This window comes from Ciona robusta, chromosome 13, assembly GCF_009617815.1.
Source record: "Ciona robusta chromosome 13, ASM961781v2".
Lineage (NCBI taxonomy): Eukaryota > Metazoa > Chordata > Ascidiacea > Phlebobranchia > Cionidae > Ciona > Ciona robusta.
In genome coordinates, this window is record NC_143247.1 from 413,952 (window position 1) to 437,079 (window position 23,128).

The following is a 23,128-nucleotide window of genomic DNA, read 5'->3' on the forward strand; positions in this document are numbered from 1 at the left end:
GTTTTCTATTTAATTAATTCATGCCCGTTTACAAGTTACCGCGTATATAACTTTGTGGGTGAATTTTTTAGATTCTAATAGACGCTAATAAGCCGGTGTTGGAAATTGTTCCGCATGTTTAGATATTCACAAAATATAAAACACAAGGTGAGTGATACACAACACAAGGTATATTTGCTGATGTTCAATTTATTAAAACTGTACTTTTGCAGCTTAAACATAAATGAACACTTATTGTTCTTCAGCAATCGATTTGAAGAAATTCATGTCTGAATCTGAAAATTTAAATATTTTTATTAACATGTTAAATCAATAAAACTTATTTATACTAGTATGGATTAGTAACAAGGACAGACGTTATGATAAGGTTGTTCTGTTTCATACACCTTGTGCCCGCTTATGAGATAACATGAAGGTAACTATCATAGGTATATATTTTAATGACTCAATTTGTATTTTATTTTTTGTGTATTCTTGATAATTTAGACAGAGCATGAGTGACCACTGGGTTTCAGGCCTTTGCTGTTAAGTGTCTTAACCAAGGACAAATACGTCTACAATGGTAGCAGTGACGAGCCTTAAACTCGCAACGCATGCGCGCTAACCATTGATCGACGGCATCAGTTGTTAAAACATTTTTTTAAACTTAATTATGCTGTTAACTTTTACAGACGTTAAGCTTTTACAATTGACATATAAAGTAGTACAATTGCGGGCAGTAATTTACTTTCGTTCATTTGTGGCATTTCCTGTTGGTCATAATGGGTACGAGGACGAGTAACACTGCGACGACGACGAACCCACCAAGCAGTAGTAGTTTCAGTGAGGACGAGAAGTCCGATGAGAAGCAAAAGTAGAAGTGCTGACTTGTTCATCTGCAATAAAATGTAATTATTACAAGCCAGACAAAAAGACAACAACAAATAAGTTACTTACGTTATTTCTTTTGAGGAACTAATAAAATATTGCAAAACTCAGCGCCTTTTATTACCAGGGTTGTTTGATTGTTTCCGATTCATTTGTTTTAATCTTTTCAGTAAATGCGCCCCTCAATTTCGTAGATTCGATACGACTGATGAGTTCCTGTGTAAGGCATGAGTACGTGCTGTAAAGATTAATACGCCTGAAAAACCACCGAAACTATTCAACGTTTTAAAAACTAGCATCTTGTTTGCTCAGTACCAATCGCAAAGACCGCATCAGTTTTTACTTCAGAAACTTTCTTGTTTTTTCAAACAAACGTTTGTGTATTTTATTAAAACACTTTAATAACGTTTTACCTTATATGTTGTTCATAGCGAAATCTTACGTTGGCTTGTCTAGAATTCATTATGATTGAATGTAACTTATTTACCCTCGCATGGCAGCGCAAGGACAGACGTTATAACTGGGGTGTTCAGTTTTGTATACTTTGTGCCCGCTTGCGAATTATATCACGTATGCAACTTTGCGTTTGATTGTGCATTAACCTTATACTTTGAGCGATTTTTGATTTTTTTTGTCTTTTTACTGGGTTACAATTTTTTTAAATAGCATACACACCCAAGCATACACACGCTCACACAATTACAGCAGCGATTACAAACTTTGTTTTTCTTCTTCTTTTTATTATGTTACAATTGTCGAAACCCAATTAACCAAGAATACATACAGCAGCAGCGATTACGTCAGCCAGGAATACCGAAAGGTATAAAAAGTTTCTGTTTCTTTATTTTTTGTTTCTGTTTCTTTAAACCTTCATTTGTTTCTTGAGTGGTCATCTTATCAGCTTAAACAGTTGTTAGTGTTTTGTCGTTTTGTTTTAATAACTCCCCGTTTAGAGTCAGGCTTGATTTATTGTTTTTACATCTGGTATTTTAAACTATTTTTGTAATTTTCCACTCTGATGTACTGACGACAACTATGGTTACGTTTCAGTAAAAGTAACATTTTTTATTGCATCTTATTGAGGAATTTAATTCTACAATTAAATCAATACAGAATTAGCATTCCAACTTTCCTTTGCAGCATGTTGTAAAAGAATATTGATTTTATTAGAGTATTTGATTACGATAAAGCATAGGTTAAAAACAACATATGAAACAAAACATATTTACATTTAAAAAAAACGAAAACAAGCGGGGTCGCCTACACCTAGCAGATAAGTTACTACGCATGTAACATAGAGGTTCCTACACCCGAAAATGATGTCTCAAGAAAATAAAAGGTTCAAATAAACGTTCGTTCTGGCGGAAAGTGTATCATAATATAAACAAGAGCTAAAATAAAGCACAACTTATTTGTGGTTGTCGTTTTCAACAGCCGCTTATCCATAGCAACGTGCGATATACTCTCATTAAGTTCGCGTTGGTAAAATGTTCAGTGATTAAATTCTCTTTTATCGCTTCATTTGGTATTAAACAAAGATTATTTACAAAATTATATAATCGATTCTTTTTGAGTGTACAAAATAATTGTTCAAATCACGATCAGGGAATATGTGTTCTAACAGTATCCCATCTTACCCCACGGTACCATGCGTAATACAGTGCTACCCAATATTTGGGTCGACGTTTCCTAAAAGTTTTCTCAGCCATACACAGGATCGACTTGGTTACCTTAACTAGAAATCAATAAATGCCAATACCACGCATTTAAGCGTATATATGTAAAGCGATAACACCAAATATAAACACTATCACATGCCTATTGCAATAATATTAAAGGGTTAATAAAGCTTTGCCAACGTTGTATAGCCAAGTGGAAAATTACAAAACATTGTTCTGTTAACGATTAGTAACGTACGTGAAACAACAGTAACGTAGGTGTTAACAACAGTAACGTAGGTGTTAACAACAGTAACGTAGGTGTTAACAACAGTAACGTAGGTGTTAACAACAGTAACGTAGGTGTTAACAACAGTAACGTAGGTGAAATTTCACAAAAGCCCATGACATTTTAAAAACAGCTAGGGTGGGCTTTCGTTGTGAAAGAGCATGAAGTGTTTATCGTCCATCATACACTCTTCTCTCGTTTCTCCAACACTAACGTTAATCTTCATAAGAATCCATGAAACGTTTTAAAATAGGGTGAAGTCTCTTGTCTCTAGAGTTTTAATGGTAAATAAAGACTTCCCACCCAATGGTTCCGTTACTTAAAAGACTTCCCGTTCAATGGTTCCATTACTTTGGAGACTTCCCGTTCAATGGTTCCATTACTTTGGAGACTTCCCGTTCAATGGTTCCGTTACTTTAGAGACTTCCCGTTCAATGGTTCCATTACTTTGGAGACTTCCCGTTCAATGGTTCCATTACTTTGGAGACTTCCCGTTCAATGGTTCCGTTACTTTAAAGACTTCCATTCTATCCGAGATCATTATATTTAATATTTCCAATTGTTTCGTGAATTCTTAGGAACTTTAGGCTATATTTGTGTTGACTGTTCTTTAAAACAAGTGTCTTGTAAAGACATCCATGGCGCTTTGTTTACTGTATTCGAATAAATTAGTTTAACAAACTCCAATGGTTCTGTAGACCTAATTTGCTATGGTCTAATTGAACAGCTTTTCCATTCTGAAATACGCATGTAGTTCACGTACAAAATCAACTAGTGTATTGGGTTAATTATAAAAACACTTTTTTTATGGCTTTTTTTGTTTTGTGTTTTCCAATGTATGGATGACGATCGAAACAACGCATAAGTAACTTTTAAAAGCCAATTCAAAAGTTATATATTCGTGTTTTTATAACACAAGCTTTAAAAACCATATTAACGTTTTGTCAACGTTAGTCAAAGCTGTATACACAGTGTTGGTAGGCTACAGTATAATATACTTTTCCGAAACTTTTAACGGATGTTGCCTCACTCAACTGAGACTTAGTTTGTTGGAACTTAAGAAACGTTTCGAAATGGCTTGAGTCAAAAAGAGAATAAGTTTACCCACTTCAGACACCAGGGAACGAGAAATGTGTCTGCTATCTTTCTCTTTGTTGTAAATATACGGAAACTATCCAAGACATAATAGCAATGCAATCTGTATAAAAGGCATCGATTTTGGATTCGAATCATCTTTCGTTTGCAGGGAACAAAGTAAGGAACATGTACTAACTTGCGGTGGGCTCTCTGCTAACGCTTGTTTCTGCAGATGAGGAAATCATTGCTTCTACTTTTGCTCGTCATCGGGATCCTCGTGCTCACCGAGTCTACGGATGCCTACTATCGTCGTCGTCGTCGCCGTCGCCGTCGTCGCCGTCGCCATTGGGTTTGGAACGAAAACTCAAACGGTAATCACAGCACTTTGCATTGTAAGGCTTTAGCTCCATCGTAATACATATTCGTACGTTATGAAGCAGTGTGTATAAATGACTAATACTTAATTTAATCTCGCATGGCGGGCTACGACTGTCATTATAACAAGTTTTTCTTGCTTCATACACCTCATGCTATCAAAGGAGTTGCCACATGTACAACTTTGTTGATGATTAACTTATGTATTTATTTTAGTTGAAGACATCAAATTGGATGATGACGTCGCCAATGAAGAGATAATGCTGTAATCAAGTTTAAATAAACGATAAAGCGCGTGTTAAATAATGAAAAACTGAATAAATTACCTAATTAACAAACCCTGTGAATGTTAATTTTGGATTACATTTTTATTAAGAATTATGTTTCGTTAATCTATTGTAACGGGATCAGGGAATATTCTTGATCCGATGTGATCGCGCCTCCCGCGAAGTGTATGTGTCCCAGGCTCGGTGTCGCTACCATTGTGGGGGTTGTATCCTTGGGCAAGACACCTAGAAGTTCTAACTTTTTTAGGATCAGTATGAATGGTTTTTTATATAAAAGATTTTAATTTAAAACACTGCGATATAGGATTAGCTATTTACACTTATTGTCTGACGCCGTGACAGAATGGTTTGAGCGCCTGCCTCTATATGGGGTTTCAAGGTGCAACGTTGCTATCATTGGTGGCGTATGCAAGACACTCAACGGCAATTGATTCAACCTAGTGGTCACTAATGGGTTGTCCAAAATATCAGCCATACATAAAAATAAAGACTGTCGTCTTCATAGCACGCGAAGATAAAGTAAACTACATTCATTCATTCTAGAATAATACCGTATTAGTGAAAACATCGGTTTGAAATAAAATATTATTTGCACTGTACAACATTAACTTTATGAAATGATAGTTAGCAACTCGTACCAAGTCGAACACTGCTTGTGCTCATGGTCTATCTTCATACAACGACTGTAACGTATTTAAGTGTTACGATATAACAGGCTCCTAACTATCCGAATCTACGATGACATTTGTTATAACATAACAAAAACAGTCGGTGCCATGCTACAGCCTAATAAAAATCTTACACTATACATTGGGCGTTATCCGTCATCTAATATAACTTTTAAAGCAACACAGTCAGGTATTGATATTCTCTGGAAATGTGACGCGAATATCAAATAACGTCCAACCTCTCATGCAACTAATGGTATGGGCTTTGTTTGAAGACGTTCGAAATACAAAAAACAACAGCGGAGCTAGGTATCCATGCAACATATTTACAAACCAAAAAATCAAAAAAACACCCACAAATCAACGTACGTGGATACTCATAAGCAAACACGAGGTGTATGAACAAACGTATAATAACAACTGTCATTGCCCCTTCACGTGAGGATAAATAAATTACATACGTGGTAAATGGTAAGCGGGTGCGAGGTGTATGAACAACCGTGTTATAACTACTGTACTTATCCTGTCACGTGAGAATAAATAATCTGCGTACGTTTCCTTGTTAGTTTATCATAACATATCGTGGCCAATTGGTGCTACCATAGGTATCTAAATACATTTAGGTATCTATGGTTATGTATATCACTGTGTCTTCTAAGTTCTATACTGCCTTTGTTTGTGATCATACTGTATTGGCTTTGTTTACTCATGCATTTTAAGCCGTTGTTTACCCATTAAAATGTGGTCATTTTGGTTTTGTGTTTCGAAGTGAGAAGTCGTCCTACCTTAAATAAACCGCTAACAATATTCATAATTTTACCCATAATTTTTTTTTATAATTATACGAATAAATTTATTTATAATATTACCCATTAACTAATTTATAATTTTACCCATAAATTTATCCATAATTTTACCCATCAATTTATCCATTAAATTTAACGATTGCTATGAGCCCCAACGGCAGTCATATAACACGAGTTTTCTATTTAATTAATTCATGCCCGTTTACAAGTTACCGCGTATATAACTTTGTGGGTGAATTTTTTAGATTCCAATAGACGCTAATTGGGTGGTATTGGAAACTGTTTCGCATGTTTATATATTCACAAAATATAAAACATAAGGTGACTGATACACAACACAAGGTATATTTGCTGATGTTCAATTTATTAAAACCGTACTTTTGCAGCTTAAACATAAATGAACACTTATTGTTCTTCAGCAATCGATTTGAAGAAATTCATGTCTGAATCTGAAAATTTAAATATTTGTATTAACATGTTAAATCAATAAAACTTATTTATACTAGTATGGATTAGTAACAAGGACAGACGTTATGATAAGGTTGTTCTGTTTCATACACCTTGTGCCCGCTTATGAGATACCATGAAGGTAACTATCATAGGTATTTATTTTAATGACTCAATTTGTATTTTATTTTTTGTGTATTCTTGATAATTTAGACAGAGCATGAGTGACCACTGGGTTTCAGGCCTTTGCTGTTAAGTGTCTTAACCAAGGACAAATACGTCTACAATGGTAGCAGTGACAAGCCTTAAACTCGCAACGCATGCGCGCTAACCGTTGATCGACGGCATCAGTTGTTAAAACATTTTTTTAAACTTAATTATGCTGTTAACTTTTACAGACGTTAAGCTTTTACAATGACATATAAAGTAGTACAATTGCGGGCAGTAATTTACTTTCGTTCATTTGTGGCATTTCCTGTTGGTCATAATGGGTACGAGGACGAGTAACACTGCGACGACGACGAACCCACCAAGCAGTAGTAGTTTCAGTGAGGACGAGAAGTCCGATGAGAAGCAAAAGTAGAAGTGCTGACTTGTTCATCTGCAATAAAATGTAATTATTACAAGCCAGACAAAAAGACAACAACAAATAAGTTACTTACGTTATTTCTTTTAAGGAACTAATAAAATATTGCAAAACTCAGCGCCTTTTATTACTAGGGTTGTTTGATTGTTTCCGATCCATTTGTTTTAATCTTTTCAATAAATGCGCCCCTCAATTTCGTAGATTCGATACGACTGATGAGTTCCTGTGTAAGGCATGAGTACGTGCTGTAAAGATTAATACGCCTGAAAAACCACCGAAACTATTCAACGTTTTAAAAACTAGCATCTTGTTTGCTCAGTACCAATCGCAAAGACCGCATCAGTTTTTACTTCAGAAACTTTCTTGTTTTTTCAAACAAACGTTTGTGTATTTTAATAAAACACTTTAATAACGTTTTACCTTATATGTTGTTCATAGCGAAATCTTACGTTGGCTTGTCTAGAATTCATTATGATTGAATGTAACTTATTTACCCTCGCATGGCAGCGCAAGGACAGACGTTATAACTGGGGTGTTCAGTTTTGTATACTTTGTGCCCGCTTGCGAATTATATCACGTATGCAACTTTGCGTTTGATTGTGCATTAACCTTTTACTTTGAGCGATTTTTGATTTTTTTTTGTCTTTTTACTGGGTTACAATTTTTTTAAATAGCATACACACCCAGGCATACACACGCTCACACAATTACAGCAGCGATTACAAACTTTGTTTTTCTTCTTCTTTTTATTAGGTTACAATTGTCGAAACCCAATTAACCAAGAATACTTACAGCAGCAGCGATTACGTCAGCCAGGAATACCGAAAGGTATAAAAGGTTTCTGTTTCTTTATTTTTTGTTTCTGTTTCTTTAAACCTTCATTTGTTTCTTGAGTGGTCATCTTATCAGCTTAAACAGTTGTTAGTGTTTTGTCGTTTTGTTTTAATAACTCCCTGTTTAGAGTCAGGCTTGATTTATTGTTTTTACATCTGGTATTTTAAACTGTTTATGTAATTTTCCACTCTGATGTACTGACGACAACTATAGTTTACGTTTCAGTAAAAGTAACATTTTTTATTACATTTAATTGAGGAATTTAATTCTACAATGAAATCAATACAGAATTAGCATTCTAACTTTCCTTTGCAGCATGTTGTAAAAGAATATTGACTTTATTAGAGTATTTGATTACGATAAAGCATAGGTTAAAAACAACATATGAAACAAAACATATTTACATTTAAAAAAAAACGAAAACAAGCGGGGTCGCCTACACCTAGCAGATAAGTTACTACGCATGTAACATAGAGGTTCCTACACCCGAAAATGATGTCTCAAGAAAATAAAAGGTTCAAATAAACGTTCGTTCTGGCGGGAAGTGTATCATGATATAAACAAGAGCTAAAATAAAGCACAACTTATTTGTGGTTGTCGTTTTCAAAAGCCGCTTATCCATAGCAACGTGCGATATACTCTCATTAATTTCGCGTTGGTAAATTGGTCAGTGATTAAATTCTCTTTATTTGGTATTAAACAAAGATTATTTACAAAATTATATAATCGATTCTTTTTGAGTGTACAAGATAATTGTTCAAATCACGATCAGGAAATATGTGTTCTAACAGTATCTCATCTTGCCCCACGGTACCATACGTAATACAGTGCTACCCAATATTTGGGACGACGTTTTCTAAACGTTTTCTCAGCCATACACAGAATCGACTTGGTTACCTTAACTAGAAATCAATAAATGCCAATACCACGCATTTAAGCGTATATATATGTAAAGCGATAACACCAAATATAAACACTATCACATGCCTATTGCAATAATATTAAAGGGTTAATATAGCTTTGCCAACGTTGTATAGCCAAGTGGAAAATTACAAAACATTGTTCTGTTAACGATTAATAACGTACGTGAAACAACAGTAACGTAGGTGTTAACAACAGTAACGTAGGTGAAATTTCACAAAAGCCATGACATTTTAAAAACAGCTAGGGTGGGCTTTCGTTTTGAAAGCGCATAAAGTGTTTATCGTCCATCATACACTCTTCTCTCGTTTCTCCAACACTAACGTTAATCTTCATAAGAATTCATAAAACGTTTTGAATTAGCGTGAAGTCTCTTGTCTTTAGAGTGTTAATTCTAAATAAAGACGTCCCACCCAATGGTTCCATTACTTTGGAGACTTCCCGTTCAATGGTTCCGTTACTTTAAAGACTTCCCGTTTAATGGTTCCGTTACTTTAGAGACTTCCCGTACAATGGTTCCGTTACTCTGGAGACTCCCCCTTTAATGGTTCCGTTAATTTAAAGACTTCCATTCTATCCGAGATCATTATATTTAATATTTCCAATTGTTTCGTGAATTCTTAGGAACTTTAGGCTATATTTGTGTTGACTGTTCTTTAAAACAACTGTCTTGTAAAGACATCCATGGCGCTTTTTTTACTGTATTCGAATAAATTAGTTTAACAAACTCCAATGGTTATGTAGACCTAATTTGCTATGGTCTAATTGAACAGCTTTCCCATTCTGAAATACATCGATTTTGGATTCGAAATCATCTTTCGTTTGCAGGGAACAAAGTAAGGAACATGTACTAACTTGCTGTGGGCTCTCTACTAACGCTTGTTTCTGTAGATGAGGAAATCATTGCTTCTACTCTTGCTCGTCATCGGGATCCTCGTGCTCACCGAGTCTACGAATGCCTACAATCGCCGTCGTCGCTATTGGGGTTGGAACGAAATCAAAAATTCAAACGGTAAGCAAAGCATCTTGTTTCGGAAGGCCAACGTTTCATTGAAATAAAATAAGGAACATGTAACCTACTAACTCGCTGTGGAAACATTCATTCATTCTAGAATAATACCGTATTAGTGAAAACATCGGTTTGAAATAAAATATGATTTGCACTGTACAACATTAACTTTATGAAATGATAGTTAGCAACTCGTACCAAGTCGAACACTGCTTGTGCTCATGGTCTATCTTCATACAACGACTGTAACGTATTTAAGTGTTACGATATAACAGCCTCCTAAATATCCGAATCTACGATGACATTTGTTATAACATAACAAAAACAGTCGGTGCCATGCTACATCCTAATAAAAATCTTACACTATACATTGGGCGTTATCCGTCATCTAATATAAGTTTTAAAGCAACACAGTCAGGTATTGATGTTCTCTCGAAATGGGACGCGAATATCAAATAACGTCCAACCTCTCATGCAACTTATGGTATGGGCTTTATTTAAAGACGTTCGAAATATACGAAAAACAACAGCGGAGCTAGGTATCCATGCAACATATTTTGGTTTTGTGTTTCGAAGTGAGAATTCGTCCTACCTCAAATAAACCGCTAACAATATTCATAATTTTACCCAGACTTTTTTTAAATTTATACGAATAAATTTATTAATAATATTACCCATTAACTAATTTATAATTTTACCCATAAATTTATCCATAATTTTACCCATAAATTTATCCATAATTTTACCCATCAATTTATCCATTAAATTTAACGATTTCTATGAGCCCCAACGGCAGTCATATAACACGAGTTTTCTATTTAGTTAATTCATGCCCGTTTACAAGTTACCACGTATATAACTTTGTGGGTGAATTTTTTAGATTCCCTTAGACGCTAATTAGGCGGTGTTGGAAATTGTTCCGCATGTTTAGATATTTACAAAGTTTAAAATACAAGGTGACTGATACACAACACAAAGTATATTTGCTGATGTTCAATTTATTAAAACCGTACTTTTGCAGCTTAAACATAAATGAACACTTATTGTTCTTCAGCAATCGATTTGAAGAAATTCATGTCTGAATCTGAAAATTTAAATATTTGTATTAACATGTTAAATCAATAAAACTTATTTATACTAGTATGGATTAGTAACAAGGACAGACGTTATGATAAAGTTGTTCTGTTTCATACACCTTGTGCCCGCTTATGAGATAACATGAAGGTAACTATCATAGGTATTTATTTTAATGACTCAATTTGTATTTTATTTTTTGTGTATTCTTGATAATTTAGACAGAGCATGAGTGACCACTGGGTTTCAGGCCTTTGCTGTTAAGTGTCTTAACCAAGGACAAATACGTCTACAATGGTAGCAGTGACGAGCCTTAAACTCGCAACGCATGCGCGCTAACCATTGATCGACGGCATCAGTTGTTAAAACATTTTTTTAAACTTAATTATGCTGTTAACTTTTACAGACGTTAAGCTTTTACAATTGTCATATAAAGTAGTACAATTGCCGGCAGTAATTTACTTTCGTTTATTTGTGGCATTTCCTGTTGGTCATAATGGGTACGAGGACGAGTAACACTGCGACGACGACGAACCCACCAAGCAGTAGTTTCAGTGAGGACGAGAAGTCCGATGAGAAGCAAAAGTAGAAGTGCTGACTTGTTCATCTGCAATAAAATGTAATTATTACAAGCCAGACAAAAAGACAACAACAAATAAGTTACTTACGTTATTTCTTTTGAGGAACTAATAAAATATTGCAAAACTCAGCGCCTTTTATTACTAGGGTTGTTTGATTGTTTCCGATCCATTTGTTTTAATCTTTTCAGTAAATGCGCCCCTCAATTTCGTAGATTCGATACGACTGATGAGTTCCTGTGTAAGGCATGAGTACGTGCTGTAAAGATTAATACGCCTGAAAAAAACCGAAACTATTCAACGTTTTAAAAACTAGCATCTTGTTTGCTCAGTACCAATCGCAAAGACCGCATCAGTTTTTACTTCAGAAACTTTCTTGTTTTTTCAAACAAACGTTTGTGTATTTTAATAAAACACTTTAATAACGTTTTACCTTATATGTTGTTCATAGCGAAATCTTACGTTGGCTTGTCTAGAATTCATTATGATTGAATGTAACTTATTTACCCTCGCATGGCAGCGCAAGGACAGATGTTATAACTGGCGTGTTCAGTTTTGTATACTTTGTGCCCGCTTGCGAATTATATCACGTATGCAACTTTGCGTTTGATTGTGCATTAACCTTTTACTTTGAGCGATTTTTGATTTTTTTTTGTCTTTTTACTGGGTTACAATTTTTTTAAATAGCATACACACCCAAGCATACATACGCTCACACAATTACAGCAGCGATTACAAACTTTGTTTTTCTTCTTCTTTTTATTAGGTTACAATTGTCGAAACCCAATTAACCAAGAATACATACAGCAGCAGCGATTACGTCAGCCAGAAATACCGAAAGGTATAAAAAGTTTCTGTTTCTTTATTTTTTGTTTCTGTGTCTTTAAACCTTCATTTGTTTCTTGAGTGGTCATCTTATCAGCTTAAACAGTTGTTAGTGTTTTGTCGTTTTGTTTTAATAACTCCCCGTTTAGAGTCAGGCTTGATTTATCGTTTTTACATCTGGTATTTTAAACTGTTCATGTAATTTTCCACTCTGATGTACTGACGACAACTATGGTTTACGTTTCAGTAAAAGTAACATTTTTTATTACATCTAATTGAGGAATTTAATTCTACAATTAAATCAATACAGAATTAGCATTCCAACTTTCCTTTGCAGCATGTTGTAAAAGAATATTGATTTTATTAGAGTATTTGATTACGATAAAGCATAGGTTAAAAACAACATGTGAAACAAAACATATTTACATTTAAAAAAAAACGAAAACAAGCGGGGTCGCCTACACCTAGCAGATAAGTTACTACGCATGTAACATAGAGGTTCCTACACCCGAAAATGATGTCTCAAGAAAATAAAAGGTTCAAATAAACGTTCGTTCTGGCGGAAAGTGTATCATAATATAAACAAGAGCTAAAATAAAGCACAACTTATTTGTGGTTGTCGTTTTCAACAGCCGCTTATCCATAGCAACGTGCGATATACTCTCATTAAGTTCGCGTTGGTAAAATGTTCAGTGATTAAATTCTCTTTTATCGCTTCATTTGGTATTAAACAAAGATTATTTACAAAATTATATAATCGATTCTTTTTGAGTGTACAAGATAATTGTTCAAATCACGATCATGGAATATGTGTTCTAACAGTATCCCATCTTACCCCACGGTACCATGCGTAATACAGTGCTACCCAAAATTTGGGTCGACGTTTCCTAAAAGTTTTCTCAGCTATACACAGGATCGACTTGGTTACCTTAACTAGAAATCAATAAATGCCAATACCACGCATTTAAGCGTATATATGTAAAGCGATAACACCAAATATAAACACTATCACATGCCTATTGCAATAATATTAAAGGGTTAATAAAGCTTTGCCAACGTTGTATAGCCAAGTGGAAAATTACAAAACATTGTTCTGTTAACGATTAGTAACGTAGGTGTTAACAACAGTAACGTAGGTGAAATTTCACAAAAGCCCATGACATTTTAAAAACAGCTAGGGTGGACTTTCGTTGTGAAAGAGCATGAAGTGTTTATCGTCCATCATACACTCTTCTCTCGTTCCTCCAACACTAACGTTAATCTTCATAAGAATCCATGAAACGTTTTAAAATAGGGTGAAGTCTCTTGTCTTTAGAGTTTTAATTCTAAATAAAGACTTCCCACCCAATGGTTCCATTACTTTGGAGACTTCCCGTTCAATGGTTCCGTTACTTTAGAGACTTCCCGTTCAATGGTTCCGTTACTTTAAAGACTTCCCGTTTAATGGTTCCGTTACTTTAGAGACTTCCCGTTCAATGGTTCCGTTACTTTAGAGACTTCCCGTTCAATGGTTCTGTTACTTTAGAGACTTCCCGTTCAATGGTTCCGTTACTTTAGAGACTTCCCGTTCAATGGTTCCGTTACTTTAGAGACTTCCCGTTCAATGGTTCTGTTACTTTAGAGACTTCCCGTTCAATGGTTCCGTTACTTTAGAGACTTCCCGTTCAATGGTTCCGTTACTTTAGAGACTTCCCGTTCAATGGTTCCGTTACTTTAGAGACTTCCCGTACAATGGTTCCGTTACTTTAGAGACTTCCCGTTCAATGGTTCTGTTACTTTAAAGACTTCCCGTTCAATGGTTCCGTTACTTTAGAGACTTCCCGTTCAATGGTTCTGTTACTTTAAAGACTTCCATTCTATCCGAGATCATTATATTTAATATTTCCAATTGTTTCGTGAATTCTTAGGAACTTTAGGCTATATTTGTGTTGACTGTTCTTTAAAACAAGTGTCTTGTAAAGACATCCATGGCGCTTTGTTTACTGTATTCGAATAAATTAGTTTAACAAACTCCAATGGTTCTGTAGACCTAATTTGCTATGGTCTAATTGAACAGCTTTTCCATTCTGAAATACGCATGTAGTTCACGTACAAAATCAACTAGTGTATTGGGTTAATTATAAAAACACTTTTTTTATGGATTTTTTTGTTTTGTGTTTTCCAATGTATGGATGACGATCGAAACAACGCATAAGTAACTTTTAAAAGCCAATTCAAAAGTTATATATTCGTGTTTTTATAACACAAGCTTTAAAAACCATATTAACGTTTTGTCAACGTTAGTCAAAGCTGCATACCCAGTGTTGGTAGGCTACAGTATAATATACTTTTCCGAAAGTATTAACGGATGTTGCCTCACTCAACTGAGACTTACTTCGTTGGAACTTAAGAAACGTTTAGAAATGGCTTGAGTCAAAAAGAGAATAAGTTTACCCACTTCAGACACCAGGAAACGAGAAATGTGTCTGCTATCTTTCTCTTTGTTGTAAATATACGGAAACCATCCAAGACATAATAGCAATGCAATCTGTATAAAAGGCATCGATTTTGGATTCGAAATCATCTTTCGTTTGCAGGGAACAAAGTAAGGAACATGTACTAACTTGCTGTGGGCTCTCTGCTAACGCTTGTTTCTGCAGATGAAGAAATCATTGCTTCTACTTTTGCTCGTCATCGGGATCCTCGTGCTCACCGAGTCTACGGATGCCTACTATCGTCGTCGTCGTCGCCGTCGCCGTCGTCGCCGTCGCCATTGGGTTTGGAACGAAAACTCAAACGGTAATCACAGCACTTTGTATTGTAAGGCTTTAGCTCCATCGTAATACATATTCGTACGTTATGAAGCAGTGTTTATAAATGACTAATACTTAATTTAATCTCGCATGGCGGGCTACGACTGTCATTATAACAAGTTTTTCTTGCTTCATACACCTCATGCTATCAAAGGAGTTGCCACATGTACAACTTTGTTGATGATTAACTTATGTATTTATTTTAGTTAAAGACATCAAATTGGATGATGACGTCGCCAATGAAGAGCTAATGCTGTAATCAAGTTTAAATAAACGATAAAGCGCGTGTTAAATAATGAAAAACTGAATAAATTACCTAATTAACAAACCCTGTGAATGTTAATTTTGGATTACATTTTTATTAAGAATTATGTTTCGTTAATCTATTGTAACGGGATCAGGAAATATTCTTGATCCGATGTGATCGCGCCTCCAGCGAAGTGTATGTGTCCCAGGCTCGGTGTCGCTACCATTGTGGGGGTTGTATCCTTGGGCAAGACACCTAGAAGTTCTAACTTTTTTAGGATCAGTATGAATGGTGTTTTTATATAAAAGATTTTAACTTAAAACACTGCGATATAGGATTAGCTATTTACACTGAAATGATAGTTAGCAACTCGTACCAAGTCGAACACTGCTTGTGCTCATGGTCTATCTTCATACAACGACTGTAACGTATTTAAGTGTTACGATATAACAGGCTCCTAATTATCCGAATCTACGATGACATTTGTTATAACATAACAAAAACAGTCGGTGCCATGCTACAGCCTAATAAAAATCTTACACTATACATTGGGCGTTATCCGTCATCTAATATAAGTTTTAAAGCAACACAGTCAGGTATTGATGTTCTCTGGAAATGTGACGCGAATATCAAATAACGTCCAACCTCTCATGCAACTTATGGTATGGGCTTTATTTAAAGACGTTCGAAATACGAAAAACAACAGCGGAGCTAGGTATCCATGCAACATATTTTGGTTTTGTGTTTCGAAGTGAGAATTCGTCCTACCTCAAATAAACCGCTAACAATATTCATAATTTTACCCAGACTTTTTTTAAATTTATACGAATAAATTTATTCATAATATTACCCATTAACTAATTTATAATTTTACCCATCAATTTATCCATAATTTTACCCATCAATTTATCCATTAAATTTAACGATTTCTATGAGCCCCAACGGCAGTCATATAACACGAGTTTTCTATTTAATCAATTCATGCCCGTTTACAAGTTACCACGTATATAACTTTGTGGGTGAATTTTTTAGATTCCAATAGACGCTAATTGGGTGGTATTGGAAACTGTTTCGCATGTTTATATATTCACAAAATATAAAACACAAGGTGACTGATACACAACACAAGGTATATTTGCTGATGTTCAATTTATTAAAACCGTACTTTTGCAGCTTAAACATAAATGAACACTTATTGTTCTTCAGCAATCGATTTGAAGAAATTCATGTCTGAATCTGAAAATTTAAATATTTGTATTAACATGTTAAATCAATAAAACTTATTTATACTAGTATGGATTAGTAACAAGGACAGACGTTATGATAAGGTTGTTCTGTTTCATACACCTTGTGCCCGCTTATGAGATACCATGAAGGTAACTATCATAGGTATTTATTTTAATGACTCAATTTGTATTTTATTTTTTGTGTATTCTTGATAATTTAGACAGAGCATGAGTGACCACTGGGTTTCAGGCCTTTGCTGTTAAGTGTCTTAACCAAGGACAAATACGTCTACATAGGTAGCAGTGACGAGCCTTAAACTCGCAACGCATGCGCGCTAACCATTGATCGACGGCATCAGTTGTTAAAACATTTTTTTAAACTTAATTATGCTGTTAACTTTTACAGACGTTAAGCTTTTACAATTGACATATAAAGTAGTACAAATGCGGGCAGTAATTTACTTTCGTTCATTTGTGGCATTTCCTGTTGGTCATAATGGGCACGAGGACGAGTAACACTGCGACGACGACGAACCCACCAAGCAGTAGTAGTTTCAGTGAGGACGAGAAGTCCGATGAGAAGCAAAAGTAGAAGTGCTGATTTGTTCATCTGCAATAAAATGTAATTATTACAAGCCAGACAAAAAAACAACAACAAATAAGTTACTTACGTTATTTCTTTTGAGGAACTAATAAAATATTGCAAAACTCAGCGCCTTTTATTACTAGGGTTGTTTGATTGTTTCCGATCCATTTGTTTTAATCTTTTCAGTAAATGCGCCCCTCAATTTCGTAGATTCGATACGACTGATGAGTTCCTGTGTAAGGCATGAGTACGTGCTGTAAAGATTAATACGCCTGAAAAAAACCGAAACTATTCAACGTTTTAAAAACTAGCATCTTGTTTGCTCAGTACCAATCGCAAAGACCGCATCAGTTTTTACTTCAGAAACTTTCTTGTTTTTTCAAACAAACGTTTGTGTATTTTAATAAAACACTTTAATAACGTTTTACCTTATATGTTGTTCATAGCGAAATCTTACGTTGGCTTGTCTAGAATTCATTATGATTGAATGTAACTTATTTACCCTCGCATGGCAGCGCAAGGACAGATGTTATAACTGGCGTGTTCAGTTTTGTATACTTTGTGCCCGCTTGCGAATTATATCACGTATGCAACTTTGCGTTTGATTGTGCATTAACCTTTTACTTTGAGCGATTTTTGATTTTTTTTTGTCTTTTTACTGGGTTACAATTTTTTTAAATAGCATACACACCCAAGCATACATACGCTCACACAATTACAGCAGCGATTACAAACTTTGTTTTTCTTCTTCTTTTTATTAGGTTACAATTGTCGAAACCCAATTAACCAAGAATACATACAGCAGCAGCGATTACGTCAGCCAGAAATACCGAAAGGTATAAAAAGTTTCTGTTTCTTTATTTTTTGTTTCTGTGTCTTTAAACCTTCATTTGTTTCTTGAGTGGTCATCTTATCAGCTTAAACAGTTGTTAGTGTTTTGTCGTTTTGTTTTAATAACTCCCCGTTTAGAGTCAGGCTTGATTTATCGTTTTTACATCTGGTATTTTAAACTGTTCATGTAATTTTCCACTCTGATGTACTGACGACAACTATGGTTTACGTTTCAGTAAAAGTAACATTTTTTATTACATCTAATTGAGGAATTTAATTCTACAATTAAATCAATACAGAATTAGCATTCCAACTTTCCTTTGCAGCATGTTGTAAAAGAATATTGATTTTATTAGAGTATTTGATTACGATAAAGCATAGGTTAAAAACAACATGTGAAACAAAACATATTTACATTTAAAAAAAAACGAAAACAAGCGGGGTCGCCTACACCTAGCAGATAAGTTACTACGCATGTAACATAGAGGTTCCTACACCCGAAAATGATGTCTCAAGAAAATAAAAGGTTCAAATAAACGTTCGTTCTGGCGGAAAGTGTATCATAATATAAACAAGAGCTAAAATAAAGCACAACTTATTTGTGGTTGTCGTTTTCAACAGCCGCTTATCCATAGCAACGTGCGATATACTCTCATTAAGTTCGCGTTGGTAAAATGTTCAGTGATTAAATTCTCTTTTATCGCTTCATTTGGTATTAAACAAAGATTATTTACAAAATTATATAATCGATTCTTTTTGAGTGTACAAGATAATTGTTCAAATCACGATCATGGAATATGTGTTCTAACAGTATCCCATCTTACCCCACGGTACCATGCGTAATACAGTGCTACCCAAAATTTGGGTCGACGTTTCCTAAAAGTTTTCTCAGCTATACACAGGATCGACTTGGTTACCTTAACTAGAAATCAATAAATGCCAATACCACGCATTTAAGCGTATATATGTAAAGCGATAACACCAAATATAAACACTATCACATGCCTATTGCAATAATATTAAAGGGTTAATAAAGCTTTGCCAACGTTGTATAGCCAAGTGGAAAATTACAAAACATTGTTCTGTTAACGATTAGTAACGTAGGTGTTAACAACAGTAACGTAGGTGAAATTTCACAAAAGCCCATGACATTTTAAAAACAGCTAGGGTGGACTTTCGTTGTGAAAGAGCATGAAGTGTTTATCGTCCATCATACACTCTTCTCTCGTTCCTCCAACACTAACGTTAATCTTCATAAGAATCCATGAAACGTTTTAAAATAGGGTGAAGTCTCTTGTCTTTAGAGTTTTAATTCTAAATAAAGACTTCCCACCCAATGGTTCCATTACTTTGGAGACTTCCCGTTCAATGGTTCCGTTACTTTAGAGACTTCCCGTTCAATGGTTCCGTTACTTTAAAGACTTCCCGTTTAATGGTTCCGTTACTTTAGAGACTTCCCGTTCAATGGTTCCGTTACTTTAGAGACTTCCCGTTCAATGGTTCTGTTACTTTAGAGACTTCCCGTTCAATGGTTCCGTTACTTTAGAGACTTCCCGTTCAATGGTTCCGTTACTTTAGAGACTTCCCGTTCAATGGTTCTGTTACTTTAGAGACTTCCCGTTCAATGGTTCCGTTACTTTAGAGACTTCCCGTTCAATGGTTCCGTTACTTTAGAGACTTCCCGTTCAATGGTTCCGTTACTTTAGAGACTTCCCGTACAATGGTTCCGTTACTTTAGAGACTTCCCGTTCAATGGTTCTGTTACTTTAAAGACTTCCCGTTCAATGGTTCCGTTACTTTAGAGACTTCCCGTTCAATGGTTCTGTTACTTTAAAGACTTCCATTCTATCCGAGATCATTATATTTAATATTTCCAATTGTTTCGTGAATTCTTAGGAACTTTAGGCTATATTTGTGTTGACTGTTCTTTAAAACAAGTGTCTTGTAAAGACATCCATGGCGCTTTGTTTACTGTATTCGAATAAATTAGTTTAACAAACTCCAATGGTTCTGTAGACCTAATTTGCTATGGTCTAATTGAACAGCTTTTCCATTCTGAAATACGCATGTAGTTCACGTACAAAATCAACTAGTGTATTGGGTTAATTATAAAAACACTTTTTTTATGGATTTTTTTGTTTTGTGTTTTCCAATGTATGGATGACGATCGAAACAACGCATAAGTAACTTTTAAAAGCCAATTCAAAAGTTATATATTCGTGTTTTTATAACACAAGCTTTAAAAACCATATTAACGTTTTGTCAACGTTAGTCAAAGCTGCATACCCAGTGTTGGTAGGCTACAGTATAATATACTTTTCCGAAAGTATTAACGGATGTTGCCTCACTCAACTGAGACTTACTTCGTTGGAACTTAAGAAACGTTTAGAAATGGCTTGAGTCAAAAAGAGAATAAGTTTACCCACTTCAGACACCAGGAAACGAGAAATGTGTCTGCTATCTTTCTCTTTGTTGTAAATATACGGAAACCATCCAAGACATAATAGCAATGCAATCTGTATAAAAGGCATCGATTTTGGATTCGAAATCATCTTTCGTTTGCAGGGAACAAAGTAAGGAACATGTACTAACTTGCTGTGGGCTCTCTGCTAACGCTTGTTTCTGCAGATGAAGAAATCATTGCTTCTACTTTTGCTCGTCATCGGGATCCTCGTGCTCACCGAGTCTACGGATGCCTACTATCGTCGTCGTCGTCGCCGTCGCCGTCGTCGCCGTCGCCATTGGGTTTGGAACGAAAACTCAAACGGTAATCACAGCACTTTGTATTGTAAGGCTTTAGCTCCATCGTAATACATATTCGTACGTTATGAAGCAGTGTTTATAAATGACTAATACTTAATTTAATCTCGCATGGCGGGCTACGACTGTCATTATAACAAGTTTTTCTTGCTTCATACACCTCATGCTATCAAAGGAGTTGCCACATGTACAACTTTGTTGATGATTAACTTATGTATTTATTTTAGTTAAAGACATCAAATTGGATGATGACGTCGCCAATGAAGAGCTAATGCTGTAATCAAGTTTAAATAAACGATAAAGCGCGTGTTAAATAATGAAAAACTGAATAAATTACCTAATTAACAAACCCTGTGAATGTTAATTTTGGATTACATTTTTATTAAGAATTATGTTTCGTTAATCTATTGTAACGGGATCAGGAAATATTCTTGATCCGATGTGATCGCGCCTCCCGCGAAGTGTATGTGTCCCAGGCTCGGTGTCGCTACCATTGTGGGGGTTGTATCCTTGGGCAAGACACCTAGAAGTTCTAACTTTTTTAGGATCAGTATGAATGGTGTTTTTATATAAAAGATTTTAACTTAAAACACTGCGATATAGGATTAGCTATTTACACTGAAATGATAGTTAGCAACTCGTACCAAGTCGAACACTGCTTGTGCTCATGGTCTATCTTCATACAACGACTGTAACGTATTTAAGTGTTACGATATAACAGGCTCCTAATTATCCGAATCTACGATGACATTTGTTATAACATAACAAAAACAGTCGGTGCCATGCTACAGCCTAATAAAAATCTTACACTATACATTGGGCGTTATCCGTCATCTAATATAAGTTTTAAAGCAACACAGTCAGGTATTGATGTTCTCTGGAAATGTGACGCGAATATCAAATAACGTCCAACCTCTCATGCAACTTATGGTATGGGCTTTATTTAAAGACGTTCGAAATACGAAAAACAACAGCGGAGCTAGGTATCCATGCAACATATTTTGGTTTTGTGTTTCGAAGTGAGAATTCGTCCTACCTCAAATAAACCGCTAACAATATTCATAATTTTACCCAGACTTTTTTTAAATTTATACGAATAAATTTATTCATAATATTACCCATTAACTAATTTATAATTTTACCCATCAATTTATCCATAATTTTACCCATCAATTTATCCATTAAATTTAACGATTTCTATGAGCCCCAACGGCAGTCATATAACACGAGTTTTCTATTTAATCAATTCATGCCCGTTTACAAGTTACCACGTATATAACTTTGTGGGTGAATTTTTTAGATTCCAATAGACGCTAATTGGGTGGTATTGGAAACTGTTTCGCATGTTTATATATTCACAAAATATAAAACACAAGGTGACTGATACACAACACAAGGTATATTTGCTGATGTTCAATTTATTAAAACCGTACTTTTGCAGCTTAAACATAAATGAACACTTATTGTTCTTCAGCAATCGATTTGAAGAAATTCATGTCTGAATCTGAAAATTTAAATATTTGTATTAACATGTTAAATCAATAAAACTTATTTATACTAGTATGGATTAGTAACAAGGACAGACGTTATGATAAGGTTGTTCTGTTTCATACACCTTGTGCCCGCTTATGAGATACCATGAAGGTAACTATCATAGGTATTTATTTTAATGACTCAATTTGTATTTTATTTTTTGTGTATTCTTGATAATTTAGACAGAGCATGAGTGACCACTGGGTTTCAGGCCTTTGCTGTTAAGTGTCTTAACCAAGGACAAATACGTCTACATAGGTAGCAGTGACGAGCCTTAAACTCGCAACGCATGCGCGCTAACCATTGATCGACGGCATCAGTTGTTAAAACATTTTTTTAAACTTAATTATGCTGTTAACTTTTACAGACGTTAAGCTTTTACAATTGACATATAAAGTAGTACAAATGCGGGCAGTAATTTACTTTCGTTCATTTGTGGCATTTCCTGTTGGTCATAATGGGCACGAGGACGAGTAACACTGCGACGACGACGAACCCACCAAGCAGTAGTAGTTTCAGTGAGGACGAGAAGTCCGATGAGAAGCAAAAGTAGAAGTGCTGATTTGTTCATCTGCAATAAAATGTAATTATTACAAGCCAGACAAAAAAACAACAACAAATAAGTTACTTACGTTATTTCTTTTGAGGAACTAATAAAATATTGCAAAACTCAGCGCCTTTTATTACTAGGGTTGTTTGATTGTTTCCGATCCATTTGTTTTAATCTTTTCAGTAAATGCGCCCCTCAATTTCGTAGATTCCATACGACTGACAATTTCGTAGATTCCATACGACTGACTATTCAACGTTTTAAAAACTAGCATCTTGTTTGCTCAGTACCAATCGCAAAGA

General features: G+C 35.1%; 7 long non-coding RNA genes across 8 annotated transcripts; 3 read left to right on the forward strand and 4 right to left on the reverse strand.

Moving 5' to 3' along the window:
* Nucleotides 1–173: 173 nt before the first annotated feature.
* LOC149725555 (uncharacterized) lies at nt 174–1,072 on the reverse strand. Its single transcript, XR_016386322.1, has 3 exons — nt 937–1,072; nt 728–875; nt 174–275 (listed from the first exon to the last, which is right to left on the reverse strand). It is a non-coding gene; the product is annotated as an uncharacterized LOC149725555 (long non-coding RNA).
* Nucleotides 1,073–3,918: 2,846 nt separating this feature from the next.
* LOC149725556 (uncharacterized) lies at nt 3,919–4,604 on the forward strand. The gene is made up of 3 exons (XR_016386321.1): nt 3,919–4,068; nt 4,124–4,262; nt 4,483–4,604. It is a non-coding gene; the product is annotated as an uncharacterized LOC149725556 (long non-coding RNA).
* Nucleotides 4,605–6,374: 1,770 nt separating this feature from the next.
* LOC149725557 (uncharacterized) lies at nt 6,375–11,654 on the reverse strand. 2 transcript variants are annotated; one of them, XR_016386323.1, is made up of 3 exons: nt 11,567–11,654; nt 6,928–7,075; nt 6,375–6,476 (listed from the first exon to the last, which is right to left on the reverse strand). It is a non-coding gene; the product is annotated as an uncharacterized LOC149725557 (long non-coding RNA). The 2 variants fall into 2 exon arrangements; XR_016386324.1 differs by lacking the exon at nt 11,567–11,654 and adding an exon at nt 7,137–7,283.
* Nucleotides 11,655–14,733: 3,079 nt separating this feature from the next.
* On the forward strand, nt 14,734–15,421 carry LOC149725558 (uncharacterized). Its single transcript, XR_016386430.1, has 3 exons — nt 14,734–14,885; nt 14,941–15,079; nt 15,300–15,421. It is a non-coding gene; the product is annotated as an uncharacterized LOC149725558 (long non-coding RNA).
* Nucleotides 15,422–16,474: 1,053 nt separating this feature from the next.
* Nucleotides 16,475–17,194, reverse strand: LOC149725559 (uncharacterized). The gene is made up of 2 exons (XR_016386352.1): nt 17,029–17,194; nt 16,475–16,576 (listed from the first exon to the last, which is right to left on the reverse strand). It is a non-coding gene; the product is annotated as an uncharacterized LOC149725559 (long non-coding RNA).
* A 3,210-nt stretch (nt 17,195–20,404) lies between these two features.
* Nucleotides 20,405–21,092, forward strand: LOC149725560 (uncharacterized). Its single transcript, XR_016386429.1, has 3 exons — nt 20,405–20,556; nt 20,612–20,750; nt 20,971–21,092. It is a non-coding gene; the product is annotated as an uncharacterized LOC149725560 (long non-coding RNA).
* A 1,053-nt stretch (nt 21,093–22,145) lies between these two features.
* On the reverse strand, nt 22,146–22,927 carry LOC149725561 (uncharacterized). The gene is made up of 3 exons (XR_016386328.1): nt 22,909–22,927; nt 22,700–22,847; nt 22,146–22,247 (listed from the first exon to the last, which is right to left on the reverse strand). It is a non-coding gene; the product is annotated as an uncharacterized LOC149725561 (long non-coding RNA).
* Nucleotides 22,928–23,128: the final 201 nt, after the last annotated feature.